The sequence below is a fragment of the Pinus tabuliformis genome, chromosome 9 (genome assembly GCF_031772625.1).
Source record: "Pinus tabuliformis cultivar Carrire ecotype Pingquan chromosome 9, CPIR1, whole genome shotgun sequence".
In the NCBI taxonomy this organism is placed as follows: Eukaryota; Viridiplantae; Streptophyta; class Pinopsida; order Pinales; family Pinaceae; genus Pinus; species Pinus tabuliformis.
The window spans coordinates 1,459,658,670-1,459,681,918 of NC_142307.1; positions in this window are offsets into that span (position 1 = coordinate 1,459,658,670).

The following is a 23,249-nucleotide window of genomic DNA, read 5'->3' on the forward strand; positions in this document are numbered from 1 at the left end:
TCTCTTTGCCATTCAATTTTGGAACAGAGATAGAAAAGCTAAAGATTTCAATCCCTTTAACAAAACTCATCAAGGATGAAACTTATAAATCACAGATAAACCAAACCTTAAACATTGCTGAAAATGAGGATTCAGTCAACTTGTTTGATGACCAACCAGAACTCATATTTGGACCAGATATTAATGGAAAGCCATTAGAAGGAGGAGTTACACCTTTTTACATTATCCTTAGTATCCATGACAAAATTATACACAATGCAATGTTGGATTTTGGGGCATCTCACAACTTAATGCGCAAATCAGTAATGGAGAAATTAAACCTAAACATTACAAGGCCTTACAAAGACTTATTCTCATTTGACTCCAGTCAGGTAAAGTGTCTAGGATTTATCAAAGACGTGTGTGTCACTTTAGTTCAATATCCTACCAAAAGCATCCTTATGGATATTGTAGTTGTTGCCATCCCACCAAAGTATGGCATGCTGTTATCCAGATCATGGGGAGCCAAACTTCAGGGATCCTTACAACTAGATATGTCATATGCAACAATCTCTGTTTTTGGACAACCTAAGAAACTATACCAAGAAACCTTAATGAAATATATGGTAAGTAGCCAGGATCGACCTCAAAAATTTCCCATCTACTCCATACACTCAAATATTGATTCTTTTATCCTGTATAATGTTGATCAAACACAAGAACAAATTTTAGACAGTACTAATACAGAACCAAAAGAAATTGCAGTTTCTACACAAAATGAAACTAATCAGACTACAAAACTGTTCAATGAACAAGATGGTCAAATTGCTATAAATGATGAAAAGTTTGTTGCACCAGATAGTGTAAATATAGATCATGAGATATTATGGCATCTAGAATTTGATGGCTCAGTCAATAGGTTAGGAGCAGGAGCAGGACTGTGGATATACAATTTGGAAAATAATTACTCAAAAGGCCATGCATATAGATTGAATTTTAAATGTACCAACAATATGGCCGAATCTGAAGCATTAATTTTAGGTCTTAAGTTATTTAGGAATCTAGGAGCTAAAAGAGTTTCTATCATGGGAGACTCTGAACTAATTATAAAACAGATTGATGCTGTATATATGACAAAGGACCCTAGATTAAGTTGTTATAGGGGAACTATCATAGAAATACTTAACACTTTCCTAGAAACAAAACTTGTAATAATCCCTAGAAAACACAACATGCAAGCCCATAGATTAGCAATGTTTGCCAACACCTGCAAATTACCCTTCCAACCTAACCATCAGTACACTACTGAAGTTAGGAACAGGCCTACAATTCTAGATAATTTGAAGAATTGGCAAATATTTTCTAATGATAAACAGATAAATAACTTTTTAATTTTAGAAGAGGAATTTACCAATAACAATATAGATACTGATACATCAATAGATCCTGACACTAAGGATGAGATAGAAATAAATGAGGTAGAAGGTGATGAAATAGATAGAATCAACCCAACTAAATTTACCAAATTAGATGTACATAACTTAGAGAAATTGAGATTGATGAAATAATCAGTGAAGAAACCGAAGCAATCAAGGATGATTTCTTACCAAAGGCATTAACCCCTCTGGAAGATTTATTTGACTCAAATGATGTTCCTAGGAAACCTAAAATGGAACCTTTAAGATTTGATATAAAGGAATGTAATATAGGGACCGATGAAAATCCTAAACTGATCAACCTTTCAAAATCATTACCCCCAACTAAAAAAGTGAAATATATTGAGTTGTTGAAAGAATTTCAGGATTTCTTTGCTTGGAGTTATGAGGACCTCAAATCATATGACACCAACATCATCCAGCATACAATTCCTATTAAAGAAAATCAAAAGCCTTTCAAGCAAAAGCTTAGAAGGATTAATCCTTTCTTATTACCTACAATTGAAAAAGAAATTCAGAGGATGTATGATGCCAAAATAATTGCACCAATCAGATTTTCTAATTGGGTCTCAAACTTGGTGCTAACTAGAAAGAAAACTGGTGAGATTAGACTCTGTGTGGATCTCATAAAACTCAACAAAGTATCGCTAAAAGAAAACTACCCTCTCCCCAAAATGGACCACATTTTACAGAGAGTAGTTGGATCAACAAGAATCTCATTGTTGGATGGGTTTTCTGGTTACAATCAAACCTTGGTTCATCCAGATGGCCAACCCAAAACTACCTTTACTACTCCTTGGGGCACATTTATGTATGTAAAAATGCCTTTTGGGCTAATGAATGTAGGAGCCACTTCCAGAGGGCTATGGATATAGCCTTTGCAAAAGAAATTCATGATCTCCTTGTGATATATTTAGATGATATTACTGTATTTTCAAATCTGACAATCAACATTTGGATCATCTAAGGCAAGTTTTTATTAAATGCAGGAAATTTGGAATCTCCTTAAACCCCAAAAGTCCTTGTTTGGGTTAGAAGAAGGAAAGTTGTTAGGTCACATAATTTCAAAAGATGGTATAAGAATAGACCCTGCGAGAATAGAAGCCATCCTGCAAATAAGACACCCTAGGAACATTAAAGAGTTACAAGCTTTCTTAGGAAAACTAATTTTCTTAGAAGATTTATATCTAATCTAGCGGAAGTAATTAGATCACTAAACAACATGTTGAAAAAGGACTCCACCATAAAATGCATTGTTGAGGCTAAAAAATCTTTTGAAGACATTAAACTAGCCTTGACTAAAACACCTGTGTTAATCAGCCCTAAATTTGACAGAGATTTCATCTTGTTTTCCTTTGCTTTTGAGCACACAATTACTGTAGTTCTATTGCAGAAAAATGACCAGGGCTATGAACAACCCATTTTTTTCTTCAGCAAAGCCCTGAGAGATGCCCCCTTGAAATATAATATAATGGAAAAACAAGCCTTGGCTTTAGTCAAAGCCATTAAGGACTTTAGGGTATACATCTTATATTCTCATATAGTAGCCTACGTTCCTAATTTAGTAGTTAAAGACATCCTAACTCAGGATGGTCCTGATGGAAAGAGGGGAAAGTGGATTGCTACTATTTTAGAGTATGATATAGAAATCAAACCTACTAAGTTAATCAAGGGCCAAGGTTTAGCCAAGCTCATGGCTAAATCAAACTGTCAGGCCTTGGATATAAACTTTATTGTAGCAATAGATAATGAAGAGGAGATGGCGACTCCACTAATCAACCAGGCCTTTATTGAATCACCTTGGTATGTTGATATTATTTATGTTTTACTGAATTTACAAGCTCCTCCTGAATTATCTAGGACTAAAAGCAGGTTTTTGAAGATGAAATCCTTGAAATTTTTTATATTAGACAATGCTCTATTTTGGAGAGATCATGAAGGTATTCTTCTTAATTGCTTATTAAAATATGAATCTGACAAAGTTTTGCAAGAGTTTCATGCAGGTGATTGTGGAGGACACCTTTACTGGAAGACCACTGCAAATAAAATCCTTAGAGCTGGTTTCTACTGGCCTACCTTGTTTGCTGATGTCAAAAAATATGTGACCTCTTGTCACAAATGTCAAATTTTTGAGGGGAAGAAAAAACTCTTACCTTTACCCCTCAAGCCAATCTCTATAGAAATACCTTTTCAGTAATGGGGTTTAGACTTCATTGGTGAAATTCACCCACCCTCCTCTACCCAACACAAATGGATCCTCATAGCCATAGACTATTTCACAAAATGGATAGAGGCCATACCTTCAAGGCAAGCCACAGATACTGTTATCATAACCTTCCTTGAAACCAATATTCTATCAAGATTTGGATGTCCAACTAAGCTCATTACTGATAATGCAACAACATTTAAATCCAAAAGAATGATAGATTTCTGCAATAAATACCATATCACCCTTGGCCATTCCACAGCCTATTACCCTCAAGGTAATGGAATGGAAGAATCCTCAAACAAAAGCCTAGTAAACATCATCAAGAAGTTACTAGAGGACAATAAGAAAACTTGGAATAACAAGCTAGTCAAAGCCTTATGGGCAGACATATTGACTACTAAGAAATCAATTGGTACTTCTCTCTATCAACTAGTTTATGGGATTTCCTTCCTCTTTGGGAGTACCATTAATGAAGATACTTCAAGAATTTCAGGTTGAAACAAATAGTATCCAAAGAAGAATCAACCAAACTATTCATCTACAACAAACCAGAGAAGAGGTCTATGTTAGGTCTCAAGTTATGCAGGAAAATATTAAAAAGACTTTTGATAAGAGAACCAAGGCTGAAGATTTCTACATTGGTGACAAAGTGCTCAAGTGGGATTCTAGGAGGGAGGACAAAGGCAAACATGAGAAATTTGATTTCCTATGGAAAGGTCCCTATGTCATTTATGCTTACAGAGGAAATAATGCCTTCTTCTTAAGGGAAATTAATGGTACATATACAGAAGGTGTGCTAGAGAATGGACGAATGCTAAAACATTACTTTGAACCAAGTTACTAATTTTCATTTCCCATTTGTACATACTTTATTTACAAAGTCTAGTTTGGATTGGGTGGTGATCTTTGAAGTTGAAGCCCGAAGAGAAGGCCCTAAGCTTTAAAAGATTTACTGTCATAAGTATCAATAATGCAGATTCACAAAAGGACACTTTGCAAGGTAACATCAACAACAATTCAAAGGCTACTAGTCTTTAGATTTCTTGACATTTCACTAGAAAATTCCATCTCCAAGTGGAGCCACTGTTAGGATCCTATACCAATAGGAGTCATAATTTTGAATGACTAAGGTTAAGCCTTGTAATATTGTACATACCTTTGCTTTCTACAAATGTTTTTCATATTATTTAAAAATTAAAAAATGTAAAGAGGGTATGTCCTAAAAGAAAATCAAAGGACAAAAAGAGAAAGAGAAGGTCAAAAAATGAAAATATATGAACACCAAAAAACAAAAAAAGACCATGAAAGTGTGCAAGTCTAAACGCAACTACTATTTACTTTATGCATAATAATGATTGTGTGCAGCTTGTTGTTCATGCCACAATCCATGATAATCAAATTGTTTAATCTTAGTTATTTCATGCTTTGAATTTTATGTTTATAGTTAGAGAATAAAATCTGACCAAACAATTTAATCTTGGCAGATCATTAGATAGGTAGAGAAAATAAAAGGAGCTCATCAGTTTAATCTAAGCCCTTGGATGATATAAGGTTAGAATTAGATAGATTAATTTTCAAAAGAAAAATGGATGTTAAAGGTTTGCTAGTCTAAATGCACCCACATAAAATGAAGAAAAAATGGTAGGGTAAGTAATGGGTAAGTAGAAGAAAGGTTGCTGAAGTATAAAATTGGTTGGATCAAAACACATGCATCATGCTTAGACACATATTTCTATATGTATGATCAACTATGGAAGCAAAAACAAAGGTTTGCAAGTTAATATGATTAACTCCCCCTCATTCATTTTTCCCCTTACTTACTAATTTCCTATCCACAAGTATGTTCTAGTACTTTAAATCCTTCAATTCAAAGAGGCTTAGAGCATTTCTCGGACTTTTGGTGGGACCAGACCCTCGACTTAATGACTTATGGACCTCAAGTGTTGGAATCTCCTTCATGAAATTCATTTCCCCTTCATTACCCTAATAAAACCCCTTTTCCTAAGGATAAACTTCATTTTCCTAGGAAAAGTGAAAACCCCCATGTAAATCCTATTTCACTCAAAAAACCCACAAAAGACATGTTATCCTAAGTATTAAGTGTATGTAAATAAAGTGTGCAAATATTACATTGACATTTATACTTAAGGTTGTATTCACTCCGCCAATTTCATATTAATTTTTAATTTTTATTATATAAATCCCATAATACCTTTTCCTTATATTAATTAAATCCACTATGTAATATTCCAACCCTTAGTTTTAATAAAAACTATATAAATTACCCCATATCCCAACAAAACCAATTAATCCCATCATCAAGCCTTGCCCGATCGATTAACCTGTCATTATCCTATAACTAATCCCATACCGCCAAAGTTTAAAGCACTAGGTCCCCCCAAAACCCATGCTCCTATCACCTGCACACCTCCCTCCCCCGATTGTCGTCCAATCATCATCCCCTCATCCGACGGTCCACAGCCATATCGGTCGTGCCTGATGGCTGATCATTACCTGCCCGATAAAGCAGTTTTCCCCAGCCCCCCGACTGCTACGTGTCAATTGCTGGAGTAGATCGGGTGACCCCTCCCAAATACCACCTGACCCTCATAAGTGGTGCGATGGCCTGGGAAACTGCCTCCCTGCTCGACTCGATAAACCACCTACTATTCATTCATAAAATTTGTTGCTAAAAAGTGACTGTTGCTCCATAAAAAGACTGGGAAGCCCTTTTTCATTTTTTTTTTTTCGCTCATTTTCTTTGTGAACCTCTATGAACCAGTGTGACACCTACAAACATGAAAACTACCAGTTAACCCCATTCCAATCCTCAAAGAAGCTGCGGAGACCACCTACAAAGCTCTCAGAGCCCATTCAACCTTCCATCGTCATCCAGAACACCAATTTGGAGTCAATTCACCTAAACTCCAGGTATTTGTGAACGAATTACCAGACCCTCTTTCTAAATTTGAAAACGTTCACTCTTGAAGTATTTTAATTAAGTAAAATTAATTGAAAATTACTTTAAATTTAAAAGCTTGCAACCAAAACCTTCTGAAAGTTTCCAGTTTCCATTAAAACCCCTGAATAAACCTTTAAAGCCAAATTCAAATCCACAAGAACTGAATTATGGCTGCCCCTGTTGCCATGGATGTCAGACCTATCACAACTCCCCATCTGGACCTAGACCACCTTCCCCTGGCAGACAGGGATTTCCAAATCAAAGATACCAATGCATATGAGGTCCTGCTCAAACTTCATTGTTTGAGTAGGGATAGATATTTGAACCATTCTGATGACATTGGTCTCTGGGAATCCAATTTGCCCAAATACCAATTTCCCCAAGTGCATGTCTTCCCTGAAATTTTCCATATGTGCCATTCCTGTTACATTCCCAGCCAGAGAGCTATTATGTCCCCTGACCAAAAGATTTTGTTCACCATCACAGCTGAATCAATCAATGAGATGTTACAACTCCAACCAGGCCCAAACCTAACCCCACTCTCCATTGGGGATTTGTTGGACCAGTACTCCAAATTGAGTCTGTCTAGGTTAGCCCAAATATTCTAGACATTCATTGTAGAAGAGCAGCATATTCCCAAAGATCCCCCTCCATATGTTTCTGCCATTTTCTCTGAAAGGGGAAAGCACATTGTCACTATGATATCATGCATTTTGGGCTGCACCACTGATGAATTTATCGATGAGGTTATCCTAGCCTTCATGTCTATTTACACCCCACGAAAACCTCCTGCTATTTTTCATGATTATGCCTAGTTCATAGTTGAGAGAATGCATGAACAGTTCACCAGAATGCACAATGAGAGAGTATTTAAATACTCATCTATTCTCTACCATATGTTCCTATACTATCAGCCAAACAGATTTCCTTTCACTCTTCAGAAGCTGGATACCAGAGGACAACCCAGGTCTGTCATATTTTGGACCCCACTCTTCCACAAGTTTCAATCACCATATACCTATACAGATTTCATTGATTCTTTTGTTCATCCAGTCATGACCATGCTGACAGGAAGCCCTCCACCCAGAATAAGTCAAGAGATCAAAAGGGTGCTTCAGTTGTCTAAACAAAGCAAAGTGGGAGATTGGTACCTTTACCAAAATCACACAAAGATAAGAATCTATGGTTGCTAGCTTGCACCATATAAATTGCCCAAATACCTCCCCATGAGGTTATTTTCTCTAGAGTACTATAGACAAATAATGAACTCTGATGAGATCAATTTTGTCTCAACTAAGAAAAGATCACAATTTAAAGTCAAAAACTAGTTAGGCCCCTTCATTTGCAACTCTAGAGAGGCAGGGCAAGAGGCAGACCAAATTTTGCAGCAAATGAAGTTCCAAAAAAGTTTCATGTGGAGGTATGAACCCCAGGAGTTTATGACCAGATTGAGAAAGAAGGCAAAATTGGGACCTTATATTCATCAACCCATACCAGAGATAGAAAGATATGCCAATCAATCTAAATGGGTGGAAAACACTCTTGTAGATGGAGATAGTACAAAGGTAGATGTAGAGAATACCTTGATTGACTTAGAAAGACAGCTTAATGAGAGTTCATTTCTGTAGGTAACTGAACAACTAGAAAGAACCATGAGCACCCCTCCTATCATGCAGACTCCTCAGAATGAGGAAAAGAAACCCAAAAGGACCAGAGAGGAACCCTCAAGTTCAGGAATGGGCACATCAAATGTGTAGTATGAAGCCAGTCAAAGCAAGAGACCAAGGCTCAATCCTGTTTCAAAACAAGAAGACATAGAGGACTCAGCACAAGTAACTGATACTAAGCTAGGTAGAAGCAAAAGCACAGATCCATCTGAGGAAACACAGGAGCCATCCACATCACAGACCCAGATTTTGGAAAGGCGGCTAAGTGTAGAAGTATCCTCATTCAGTGGTCCTGTTGATAAGGATAAGGATATAAAAGATAGATATAAAGAGATCAAGATGAGAAATGAGAAACTGAAGGCCCAAACTTATGCTCAGTATCTCAAACTCACACCTACCAATCAGACTAGATTGATGTCAACTTTTGACATCAAAGAAGGAAAACTACAAATGTCCTTTATAAAACCAACTGCATAACAGCCAAGGACATCAACAGATTACAAGAAAATTGATTTTGAGGTGTTGGCAAGGGATATTCATCCCATAGAACAAATTGAGTTTCATAAACAGGTTGGAGAGATTATTTACTCCACCCTCACAGGTAAAGCCATAGCTGCTCATCAACTGCATAATTCATTGACTAACATCTCAGCTCAATATCAGTTAGAGAAGGCCTCCTCATAGGCCAAAGACACCAGAATTAAGTCTTTGGAAGACTTAGTGATTGAATTGGGACATGATCCCAAAGACGTTAAAGCCACCGAGCAACTAATAAAAAAGAAGAATGATGACACTGCAGCACTTAAAAAAAAATTGAAGATACCTCAGCTGCAGCATCCCCAAACACTGGAAGTTTTGGAGAACTAGACTAGACATGAAGAATTGATGGACCTAGTCCTGAAACTCAATGATCAATTAAGGGAGACAGAGAAGGAATTTGACACTTTGATCCAATTGAAACAAATTGATATTGCCACTACATCTGCAAATTTCATCCCAACAGTCTCAATAGAAGTCCCTTCCACATTGGCAACCTCATTGGCTCCCACAACTCCTATGCCTACATCACAACCAGTTTCAACAGAGTCTACAACAGCATCATCTGCATCAGGTGAAGAAGCAGCAAAGTTGGTCAGAGCCATGGAGGAAATGTCCATACAGGCTACAAACATGAATAAGCTGAAGGAAAAGGTGACAAGCTTGGAAACAAATTACAAGCTTGCCAAGATCATGCATAAGGAAGAAGTGCAGAAAGCTACCAGAATGAATGAAAGATTAAAGACCATGGAGAAAGATCTAACACTAAAGGAACCCCTTGGGCAAGCCAAGGAACTATTATGGGCCAATGATATTTGGCCATCCATTCAAGTAATTTTTGAACAGATAGATCTAATAAAGATAGCTACAGAGGCTATCCAAAGAGTCAAGGAAGAATTAGGAGACATGCCTGAAGATGCAACCAGACTTATCCACTTTCTCAACAGTAAAAACAAGTATGAACTTCAAGAATTGGAAATAGAAGACAGGACAAAAACCATTTTGGAGGTGAGAAAGGTCCTTTCTAAGAGAAAACTTAATGTTAAACTTGGAGGAAAAGTGTCAAAATATGCAGGTAGCAGTTGATAGATTTATGGCCAAGTTTCAAATTTTGAGAGAGAAAGGGTTACCCAGTCCCTTGGTCATAAATGACAAGCTCATGACACAATAGGATTACGACAGCAAATTAGAGAGCTAGCTAAAGAACAGACCAGTACATCATCAATAAAGGCATTGCCAACAAGCAAGGTTCTTTACCAAACGTTTGAAAACTTGTTTTTCCTCCAGCATGAGGTAAAACACTTATTCATCACTAAGCCTACTTTTGCTAAGTACATCGAGGTAGATGAAATATATAGAAGGATGTTGAAAATAAAATTACCTGATGCTGAATGGTGGGAAAAATTGTTTAATTTACTGTAAGAAAATTGTAGTAAAAAAGTAAAAGCAAAACAGCTAGGTGAAAAGATAAGGACAGGTCAGCAGGGTCAAAGAGTATCAGATGAAAGCAAAAAGTAAATGAAGCTTCCAGCATAAATGATCAAACAACAAAGCAGCATAAAGGGCTAAAACCAAACTATAAAGGCCAGTAGCACCACAATAAATGGGATAGCATGAAAGCAGTTCAATAGCTGTCTCTATCTTCTTGCAAGAAGATATTTGTATTTCCTAGATTAAATCTCAAGTTAGTTTGAGATATTTTGTAATAATTTTTGTATAAATACTTCACAATTCAAAGTATGTAGGGTGGATTCTTAGACATTTCTATAGACTTCTTGATCAAAAGACTGTAAAGCTATTGTATCATTGATTGAGCCAGCAAGCTGGATTGATGAATAAAGACAAGATATTTCACAAGATTCATGTGTTAAGCGAAGTGTAGACAAGTATTTTATCATGTTATTGTTATCTTTCTTAATTTTTTTCCACAATCTTTAATGTATTTCTGAATCTAAATGCTATAACTGGAACAATATCTCAGAATTTATTTAATTACACTCTGTTTTAACAGTTAGGCATATAAATGTTTTCAACTGATATCTAAGTTAAGGAATTATTAATTTCTCCTTACTATAGTTTGTTTTCTTGCTAATCCAGACCAAAGGATTCTTAATTGCCCTTTGCTTTCGATTACCCTTTATTCCTCGTTTATATCTCAGTCTTAGAATTCTTAATTGCTCTCTCACCTTGATTAAAACCATTTCATCCCCCCTGTCCCAAAGACCTGCACTTTACTCTGCTAGATTGCCCTTTGAACATTCCCTTTAGTGAGTTGATCCAGTTCTACTGCCCTTCTGTTGACTCCATAGCCCAATGGTCTGAAGACATCATTCTATCCATCCATTTCAAGAATCCCACCATCCAATCTTCAATACAAATCAAAAACCCCCCGTGAACATTCATAACTAGCCTGAAATCCCAGCAAACAAAGCTAAATCATATAGAGAGAGCCCTCTCTAAGCCATAGGTTGGCTAGAGCCTATGCTCCAAAGTTGGTTTGTGGTTACCTCAGCCATTTTTTTTCTTCTAATAACTTCTAGAGAAATTTCTGAGTGATAGAAAGCTCCATGGCCTGATCAAACATTACCGCGTAGTTCCTGACTGTTGTATCCAATGTGCCCATGTTTTCCCTGATCGTTGCTCCGCATTGCTCCCAGAATTATGGCAGAGTGGTTGGCTGCAACTTTAGCTGAAGCTCTAAGATCCTCATCTAAAGATCGAATGTAACTTTATTGATCTCATCCTTAGACGTGCGGACCGCAACAACCAATTTTCTAATTTTTGTTGTCACTGCGGCATCCTCTAGAATGTTTAGTTCAGTAAATGTCTTGCATGCCTACGTTATAGTTGTCTTCAGGCTCTGACATTGTGCTTGCAGCTCCTCATTTTCTTTCAGAACCTGATCTTTCTTCATGAACATATGCTCATTATTTACCTTGAACTAACTGATGACTGTAAGGGTGCGCTATTCTCTTATCCTTAGCTCATTTGAGACCCCCTGATGTAGCGCATGGAGGGTATGAAGCAGCAACGTGACCAAGTTTACCCCCATGTCCTTAATTGGACTTAACACAGTGCAGTCTTCCTCTAATTTTGTGTGGATCAATCCTTCTAGTAGGCGAATGACTCTGAGGTCCAGAGTCTGTTCCAGCTCTGTGACTTTCTCGCTCCCTTGCACCAGGCTCACTTTCACCCCACTCACTTGCACCTCGCTCGCTTGCCTCACGCTCGCTTGAATCTTTCCAGTTTGGATATGCAGCTCACGCAGATCCTTCTGGATGCTCCCCAACATCTTCATGTATTGTTGCTCAAACTGTTGCCACAACTTTGTTGTGGTGTCTCTGAACTTGTCGCCAATCTCATTGATATCCCCTTCTATGAGGACCATCGGGCAATGCGTGCCTACTTATTTGATTTATCCTTCTTTCTTGGCCCAATGGTTGTCTCCTTACCATGCTTCCTTAATGTGAAGGGAGTGCTCTTCTCCTCTCCACCATCGCCTTCCTGCTCATCTATATGTTGGGAAGCCGATTCTTTGACTTCCTCTATTCCAGTATGCTCTGCCTCGGCACGCTCTTTCGTAGCACGTTCATTTTCCGCAGTTGCCTTAGCAACAACTTCTTTCTTCTTATGTTCAGCCAATGCTCATGCTTCCTTCTGCGTTGCTTCTTTACGCTTTTGCTCAGCTGATGTCTATGTAGTAGATCTCTCGGCACCCTTACTGGTACCTGCACCAAGGTCTATGGGTTAGCGCTACTCTACTAACCAACTCCCCACAATCTCCTACACATCTACCTCTAGGACTAAGTATAATAGCTTGTGCCATATATTCTTAGGGTCCTTTCACGCCCTGATTGATATGTTGTGGAAATCAGCCTTGAACTTCGTGAAGGCCCTAAATTCATCATACAAAGTTGGGGATAACCTTGTCTGCTGACTGATTACGGTGCGGATCCATTTCCATTAAAATCCAGAAAATCTTTGATTCCTTATTCCTCTCCAGATCCCTTCTCGACCACAACGAAGCAAACTTCACTGCGTCTGGTAAATCTTCTGGCTGCTGGGGGAAGTGACTGTCCTCTCGCAATCTCCATGCCACTAAGATAATTGACAACAAGAGCCATGCATAATGGAACAGTTTGTTGTCCTCTTGTGCTTCATGATAGCTTGCGAGGAACTCCTTACACAAATACTTCGCTCAGTTATATTGCACTCCCTTCACGCATTGGGCAGCCAATGATACTACAGGCACCAGAACCTTGTCCACGCGGAATTTCCTCATGATCTTGCCTATAATAATTTGGTTGACAAACTGCACCGCCTAGTCCTAGATGGAGCAGATAGAATATCCACATGAATTCTTTATGAGACCAAATTCTGCCTTCATCTTATCTGCCAACTTATTTTCTACACTTTTCCCTCCAAACTCCTTAGTAGGGTCCACCCCTTTATAGGGCAGCTTTGTAATCCAATGAATGAGCATATCCATGATCGAGATGGGTTCCCCAAGCCATAGGCACCCATTATGCACCAGCGTGAGTAGCTAGCACCCATAGACAATGTTTATAATGGATCTGTGAAAATGTGGGACGCAGAGCATGTGCAGCAGCCTAGCCTGCTCAACACCTCTGACCCATTTAATTGGTTCCAACCGCGTCACTCCAATCTCCTCGTAATAAATCTTCTACATGTACTTTCTAGTAGCCAAATGAGGGAATTTCTCTGGTCCACGAGATCCCAATCTTCCATCTTTAGCACCATAATGCGCACTAAGATTGTGCCTTCAAATGCAACATGTTTTAGCAACAGGGGCGTCGAAACCATAAATTTCGCGGAATTGAGGTATTTTGTGACTTTTGTCTTTCCTTTCCGTGGAGGGATATACTCCGGGAGCCGTGTGATAGGCTTGCCCTCCTCAGCATCCAATTTCTCGACACCTTGGAATTCTTCTTCCTCTAGGTCCACAACTTTCTCCAGTTGTTTATCCTTTTTCTCCTTCTGCCGCACCTCTGGGTTCTTCCTTAGTGAACGCCTCACTGACATAGGTTTCTTCTTATTTTCTTTTGCAGTTGATTACTTTGGCCTAGGTGAACTCGGCGTCGTAGGCACAGTGGGCATAGCTTCCATGCTCGTTATCTCAGGTGTCGCTACTTCAAAGACAGGAGCTTCAAAACTAACAGCTTCTGCGAGATTTGTGGTAGTCATTTGCGCAAGAATAGTCCTCTAGTTAATTTCAGGCAATGTTACGAATTTGACTAGAAATTAAGTCCTCCCAAACCTTGCGATTCATACAACGATAATAAGAGGGCTCATACAGATTTCTCAGGAAGCAAAGTGTTCTTCTATAGACCAACATGCCCAATTTATAGGACCTTCTGAATTCAAATCTAACCCTTCCCTCCAATTTCTGATCCTAAATGTGTCTTTGGCAGTAGATCTTCAAAGATTTTTGCCATAAATGGCGCCTCCCTGCTCCTTCTAACATAAGTTTTTCCATCAAAACATGAATAGTGACTCCAACAACTACTTTTTTACCCATCTACGCAGTACCATCCTCCATGGCGCAGCTCATCCAGCGCAACTTCGCCTGTTGCTCTCTTGTCTTCCGTCGCGCAGCCTTCCTACTATGTTTTTCTTCTTATCGGGCAACATAGTTTATAGTCCCGCAATCCCTTGCAGTTTCCTGGATTACTAAGACTATCCTGCTACCATATAGTCATTGTGTAAGGGCAGGATCCCCTATATACAACTTTAGCCTACTTCCATTCACTTTTCCAGGGAATGGCTCCCCATTCAGCATCACGAGCTAAACTATGCCACCATCTATGATCTCCTTAACAACATATGGCCCTAACCAATGCATTTAAAATTTCCCTGGAAATTTGGTGAACTTGCTGTCATATAGCAGCACTAAATCATCTATCTTAAAAGTGTGCAGCTTAATATGCCTATTGTGCCATGCCTTCTCGTGTTCCTTTTGCACTTGCTGGTGAAATCTTGCAAGAAAGCGGTCTTCTCCTAACTCCATCAGTTGCACGAGTTGTTCCTCCATGGTATCATGATCTACCATCTCAGTCAAAGAGGAAATACATAAACTTGGCACAATATACTCCATAGGAATTACTACTTCAATTCCATAGAGCAACCTGAATAGTGTTCGACCTGTCAACTTCTTACAGGTTGTCCTATATGCCCATAGCACCGTTGGGATGTGCATATCCCGGTCATTCCTCTACGTGTTGCATACCTTCATCAATGCATTCTCTAGAATTTTGTTAAATGCTTCCACCATTCCATTCACCTATGTGTGGTAGGGCGTGCTCTTTTGATGATACACCTAGAATTCCTCAAGCATCGCACTGATTGTTTCATTCAAGAAATGTGTACTCCTATCACTCATCAATATCTTAGGGCATCCAAATCATGTTAAGACATACTCGAACAAAAATTTCGCAGCGGTGACAGCTGTATAATCCTTCACTGGCTGCGCTTCCACCTATTTGGCTAAATACTCTATTGCAGTAATGATATACCACGTGCCCATCTTCTTACCTCATTGAACCTACGAAGTCAATGGCCCATTTATTAAATACCTGCAACAAAACCTGAGGATTTAAAGGCAACTCATCCCTTGGCGAAGGCTTCCCTGTCCTTTGGCAAGCATCACATGCCTTGCAGTATGCCTTAGAATCCTTGTGTAATGTCAGCCACCATAACCCAACATGCAAAATCTTATGCGTGGTTGCTTTTCCTACGTAGTGACCTCCTACCACTCCTCCATGTGCTTCCGTGAGGATACTAGCACGTTCAAACTCTGGAACATACCTTTGCAGTATCTCATACGTTCCCATCTTATACAAATGACCCACAATCACTGAAAAATCCGCAGCGCGGACTACTAACTCCTTCTTTTGCTGAGTAGAATAACCTTCCAGAGTTGTTCCCGTTGTTAAAAAATGAATGATATCCACAAAATGGTCATCTGTGACGCGTACTGCAAAGAGTTGCGTATCCAACAGTCCTTCCTCCAAACTATTTGGTTCTTCACCCATTTCAATCCTTGACAGATGGTCTGGTCCTGCATTCAGCCTTCCAGGCTTCACAATCACTTCAAAGTCATATTCTTGGAACAACAGTAACCATCGGCATATCTTCCCCCCCAACACAGGTTTATTGACAAGGTATTTCAGCGCAAATTGATCTATACACATTTTAAAGTGTCTACCCAACAAATAATGCATAAATTTTGCAGCGCGTAGACCATCATCAGCCCTTCACACTCTGTAGTGGAGGAATTCTTCTCAGATTTTGATAACTTTCTGCTCGCGATGTTTATTGGATGATCAATCTCTCCCTCACCTCCCTGTCTTAATACTACTCCTAACGCAATGCAAGAGGAATCTACATGCACATGGAATTCCTTCTTCAAGTCTGGAAATACTAAAATAGGTGCAGTTACCATATTTTCCTTCAAGACATCCAGGTTGCGCTGATCGTCTTCATCCCAGCAAAACATCACATATTTCTTCAATAATTTCTCCATCAGCACAGTTATCTGAGCATATGCCTTGATAAACTTCCTGTAATATCCAGTGTGCCCCAATGTCACGCACAACTGTTTTACATTCCTAGGAGCTTCCAAATTCACAATTACAGTGATCTTCGCAAGTTCCACCATCAATCCATGCTTACATACAACATGACTGAGAAAAATCCCAAAGGGCACACAGAATATGCACTTCTTCAAGTTTAGCGCGATCTGATACCTTTGACATGTATCCAGCATAAGGCACAGACTCGTAACATGGTGCTTCACCAACCCAAACACAGTCCAATCATCAAAATCCACCTCCAGGAATTTATGAATAAATTCCTTGAATGTCGCAATTATGACTCGGGAGAAAATTGTAGGCGCATTCTTCAATCCGAATAGCATTAATGTATATTGAAAGCAACCCCACTCCATCGCAAAGGTTGTCTTGCTTCAATCTTCCGACGCGATCTTTATTTGATGATATCCAAAAAAACCATCAGTAAATGAATACGCCTCCTATCCACCAACATTCTCTAATACTTCATTAGTAAATGGTGTTGGAAACAGATCATTCACACATGCATCATTTAGCTTTCTTAGATCTACGCATATACAGATTTCGCCTTTATGTTTCTTCTCCTAGCCCACCATTGGACTTACCCAATCAAATTCCTCTACTAGCTCAATAATACCGACATCCATCATCTTATCCGGTTCTTGGCGCACCTTCTCTTTATATTTTGGATTTAGTCGATAAGGCCTCTTCTTAACAGGTTTCGCATCCAGCTTCAACGTAATCTTCATAACACCTAAATCTCTGATGATCCCTTTCAAATCTAGAAACTTTTTTGGGAATAGATCCCAATATTTGCGCGACAGCTCAACTACGTTATCAATAGTATCTTCATCCCAATAGTCTCTTATCTTCGCGAACTCAGGCTCTGCTTCAGACCCAATGTTTACTTGCCTAGTTTTCAAACGTTCTAATATATTTGGGTTCACCACCTTCGGCCCTTCGACTTTGCATTTTCCTTCTGTCTCTGGAATGGTAATATTCCATGGATATTTTTCTTCTTCTTCAACAGTCACATTGTAACACTCCAGAGCATGATGCAGCTGCGTACTCCAATTCGACTGAGACCATTCTACCAGTTCCTTTGGTGTTTTGAATATAGCATCTTTTATTTCTTGGAGCATTTCATCAATGATCTCAAACCCATCCTCAAAGCTGAAAGTTAATAGAAAACTCTCCCTTAAGATGTCCCATTCAGATGTCTTGTCATGAAGCTCCATCTCCAAATACCAATTCATTAGAATTGTATCTGAGGTATGAAAAAAAATGTGCACCCATTTTGGTTTTGGTTCTATTCCCCAAGCCTTAGTCCAGCATGCCAAATCATCACGCAGGTCATCCTTCCCATTATATTTTCCTGTCATCTAGGTATTAACATATCCAAACCTTAATTTCATCATCCTTTTGTATTCCTTCCATCCAACAAATTTCTCCTTGTGTGTACCCCACCAATGGGCAGGCATAGATCGCAGCACGAACTCCAGTTCCTGGAAGAGATGTGCTTCTGGTACTTCCCTTTCAAATTCATCTAAAAACAACTCAACATCAGTCAAACCATCATAATGCGAAAGCTTCCTTACCTCAATCGAGACACACCACAGTGATTTGGTCATCACATTGCAACAAAGCATAGATACTTCATGCAATCGATTTTGCTAGTGTTCAATCTCTTCATCTGAATCTAAAGTGTAGGAGCTATCCCTGTCCCAGGCAATTCCTCCATCAACTGTAGGATTGATCCAATCCTCCTCTCACGTTGTTATCTTGTATATTTGATCCAGATCATCATCACTCTCTACAAAGTCGCAAACGGGTTCAGTATAACGTGCTCCTTCTACAAGATCTAGTGACACTACAACCCTGAGCAACTTCCTTTAAAATGTCATCTTTCGCTTCTTCAAGTTGATTAACGCGTCCATATCAAAAGCCCCATCAATTCCTAGTAGCACGGGACATGAGTTACTGTCATCCACTATTTCAATGACCTTAAAGTTAGCCAGCGCGCTCACACCCTCAATATCAACCGTTACACCATATAAGCACCCCATTGGAGTAATCTTCTGTTGATTTTCCATACACAGCTGAATAGGAGACCACTGCAGCGCATTTCTCCCCATTATTTCCCAACTCTGCTTAGGTAGGACATTTGCATCAGACCCCAGATCCAAGATTACCTGGTCCATTTGATATTTGCCTGTCTACGCAGTCAGCCTCATCTCACGCCCCGTGCGCTTCTTATGCTTACCAATTTTCCACATAGTGCTTTGTTCAGTAGGGGCCTTTTATTTATTTCCGCACTTATCAATTAACTCTTGCAACCCTTCTACCACTTTCTGATTATGCAGTAACTTCATACAGGTCTTCAGAAAAGTAGCTAGTACTGAAGGATCTACCTCTTCCATCACACTAGTCTCTAGCATTTTCTCCCGACTTCTAGAGGTAGAGGCCTCAGCGAAGTTCTTCTTTGCTTCCATGAAGGTCTCCTTAGAATGTTTAAGATCAAAGTCTACTTCCTTCTTAGTATCCTTACGCACCCACCCATCATCCTCAGGCTACTTACCTTTATTGGCACCAGTTGCCATACCAATTCTCATCACTATATTTATGCTATGATCTTCTTCGCAGGGCTCAGCCCTCATCATTTGAATGTTCTGCATAGGCTGTTGGGGTTGCGCCTTATTTTCTTGCATATTTTCCATAAGGACTGGCATTCCTCTATCACATGGTCAAATTGTTGACAATATTGACACAATGGATGCATGTGATTTGTACAATCTCGCGTGAAGTGCCCCGCTTCACCACAGTTTTAGCATATTACCTGCCCAAGCCCTCGACCCAGTTCACCACCACTTCCTTGTCCTCGGCCTTGGAATCCTCTGCGCACAGCTCATGCGCCCCAACCTTGAGGAGATTTTTCTTCCTGCATTTGGTAGGTAGGGGTTCTATCCATCATCGGCTCATAACTCCTACAATGGCATTCATCATGCCCCACAGAATTACAAAAATTGCAAAACAACTGCTGAGGGGTCTGTACAAACATTTGCAGTAAATGGAAGTTATTAGTGGTGTGGTGTCCTGTAACCTGACAGATAGCATAGCTCCTACGCTCATCCCAATGTTATTCTTTGGTTTCAGGGTAACAAGCTTCCCCCCCCCCCCAACTAATATAGTTCTTATAGACCGGGCAATGGTCCTTATCATGTCCTTGGCTCTTACACTTCAAGCACCAGACCTCAACCCACACCTCCGGCTGGTCTTCCTTTCCTTTCTTTAGACTCTGCAATTCCAAATGTAGGCTTTCTAGCTGTGAGTGAATCTATTGCACTCCTAGGTTCGTATCCTATATGGGCAAAGCATCCAACCTCATCGCAATTTCCAAAGCTTCTGCTTGTGTTGCTATCTTTTGTTGTGACAAAGGCACTCTCAAGTGCGGCAAGAGTGACGCTATATACCAATCATGATGTTGGGAATCTATGATTATCATATTGGCCTGCCTGATCAGGCATTTCAACCTTTGATCAAAATCCCAAGGCGTCTCATCTACCTTCTATCGGATTTCCTTAAACTCAATTACTAACTACGCCTCTAACTTAGGCTTACTGAACTCCTTATTCAGAGCTTGTTGGTTCTCTGCCAACATCACATTGGGGTTATCGCTGTAATACTTGATGTCCCATGTTAATGCGTGCTCCTGTAAGGCTACAACCAGCTTCACTTTCTTGATGTTATCATTCGTAATCTGTTGTGCCGTCCATACAGATCCTGCAACAAACCAAAACTATTCAGGATCTTTACTCCATATCCCTTTAAAAATTGGCATCTTCATCGTGTTCACCATGTTGAATGTTTGAATGGAGGTGAAGGTGTAGGGGTATGAGGCAAAGGCAGAGGTGGAGGTGGAGTGGGTTGATGAGGTATCCTCGAGATACCCTGCATAATTAACTGAACTGCACTTCACGGTGTAGTCAGCACCGTTCCTTCGTCATCACTTGAAGGGGGTTCAATGCGTGGACTATATTATGGGCTTGATCCTTCGTTTCTTCTAAAGAATCTCCCGCTTCGCTTCGCTTAGCCCCAAACATCAAGGTAATTGCATAACCCTCTTTTCACATTACAACATTTTAATCCCAGACTTTAAGGATTTCAAATACTTACCTCGCGGTCCCTTAAAGAGCCTTCGTTTTGCTTCGTTATAGCTGATATTACTCTCGATCGCAAAATAGGTCACAAAACTTCCCAATGTATGATCAATCTCATGATCCACAACCTGCGTGGTATTTCTTTTGGATGCCTCCAGATGTCGCACCAGTTCAGGAGTTCACCCTATAGGACCGTCAAGCCTGCACGTCCCTTGACTATCAGCCAATTTACACAACCACTTGTGTAGTTCGTCAGGGAAGAAACAGAAGAATGCATTGGTCTCGTCTATGTACAAAAATATTTGCAACCATGATTCCTTGGATAATTTAGGGCTCATTTTCTCTTGAGCCACGAACATGTGCACATTTCAATCAATCCACTTGTTAATCTCTTTCTTCATAGGAAACCATTTATCACACATCTCTTAGATAGATCCCGGTCTCGGAAACATAACCATTTGTTGGCTTAAGGGGGCCTAACCCAGGTTCATAGTTGTTCATGCAAACCAACAAAAACCTAAGTGTTGGCCCTTTCGGCAAAAACCTGCATAGCACAGGCTGCAGTCTCCCCCAAAGCAGTGTTGGGGGATGCTAGAACCAGGTTTCTGCATCTAGAGATGGTGTGATAAGTGATCTTTAGCCCTCGTAGCTCATATTTTCCTTCACGCAGATCTATCCAATTCAATAGAAATCATAACAAATTCAACATTTATCTCCGCAAAAACAGATAGTTACTTAGTTCATGCATAAATATTAAGGATTCAGTAGGTTTACGTAGCAATTACACATTATTCCACAGAAAACATATCAAGCGAGCGATAAAGCATAACATTAACTAAAATAATAATAATACTCAAAGGCAAGGTATTTCTCCCAAAACGAGTCTTTATTAAGTTCAACGTTCAATTTACGGACTTCTCCACCCTGCGCACTCAACTACAAGGGTCTGCGCACTCAACTGCGGACTTACCAAGGTCTCCTGTGCACTTAGCTACAGGAGCCTTCGCCTTTCGCCTAAGTACAGGAAACAAAGCTTTCCTACCTTAGCACTTTCCCATAAAAATCTCTATCTTAACTTCCTTACCACTTCTAGACTCGCTATGACACAAATATATATAGCATTTCTAATGCAATACCATGGCCTATGGCCTATGGGTGGTTCTCAAAACCGACCTATTAGTTACCCAAACAAGGGGCTAAAGCCCCTTTGACTTCTACTTAACTACGCGCTCCACTTCCACATTTTGCGAAGACTTTACATTCTTTACAAAATATATTACAAAAATTGGTTAAACTAACGCAAAATTGACACTGGGGACCCTAACTCAACAGAAACACATTCAAGTGAGTTTTCATGGGCATGCCACTGAGCTCAATTGTACATTATTTTAACTAATAGATGATTCTTCTCCTTGTCCTCATTGCGAATTGAACCAACCAAGGTTCCTGATGCAATTTCTTGCCCAATCTGCACTTCCCAACAAGTTCTATGATGATATAGCTATAATTAGAACCTGAATCAATTAAAATAGAAATAACTTGTTGTTGTATCTTACCTTCCATCTTAATGATAGATGCCTGGTGATCTGCATGGTGATTTTCCATTGTTGCATACATCCTTGGTACACTCTTAGCTACTTCACCCACTATACTTACCCCTTGAGCATTGTAAATATTTGTTCCAACGTTCTGTTAATGTGGGAAGTCTCCCCTCTTGTGGTTCTCACCAAAGGTCTAGCACTTGAGTGGTTCTCGACCTTCAAACTTCGGTTGTGTTGACGTTGGTTGCTGCACATTTTTCTTAGCAGAAACATTGGGTCTTTGTTGAAACTGTCGTGTCTAAGTTGGGTGCTTTGCTTCCTTCCTATCTGGGTTTTTCTTGGGCCAAATCGTATTACATCCAGCGTTTCTCTTAGCCTTCTAGCTACTCCTTATTTTAGGCATGCACTTTGCTTGCTCATAGCAACGTTCTAATTTCTTGATAGCATCCTTTAGGGTTTGGGGTTTGAGCAGTTCTATTTTATCTCTGAATTCCATAGGAAGCTTGTTGATGAACCTTTGTATCTTGGATTTCTTATCCTTAAGATATGGTACATACCTCAACAGTTCCAAAAACTTGCTGACATACTCATCACTGGATAACTGACCCATTTCGAGTTCATAAAAATCTTTTGCTTTATTATCATAGTATCATTTAGACATGTATTGTTCTTTAAATAGCTTCTCAACTCCTCCCAGGTCAAATCCTTCTCATTAATGGCTCTAACATTATTCAAGTCCTGCCACCATAGGTCAAATTTACCTTTTAATTTTTACGAGGCAACTCAATCCTTCATATTCTCAGAATAGTCGTGTATTTTGAAAATTTTCTTCATTCCTAGCAACCCCGCTTCTGCATCCTTTGCTTTCTTCATATCCCCATTAAATGTAGGTGGCTTTTCCTTCTTAAATTCTTTAGGCATATGCTCCTTTTCTTTGTTTGTTGAGCGATGGTGATGGCGAGAATGGTGATGCCTCGGAGAAGCTAAATTAGATGGTTTCCTTAAACATTGCACCTGTGTGCTAGTTCCCCCTCTTGGAGTGCTCAAAGGTTCACCTCCTGGCAAAGTTTCCTCTCTCCCCTGCCTCTGCCTCTTTCTGGACCTACCACCATCTTCTTTGTTGGTGTTTTCTTACGTTCCCTAAAGGTTTTTCCTATCTCTATGACTCACCC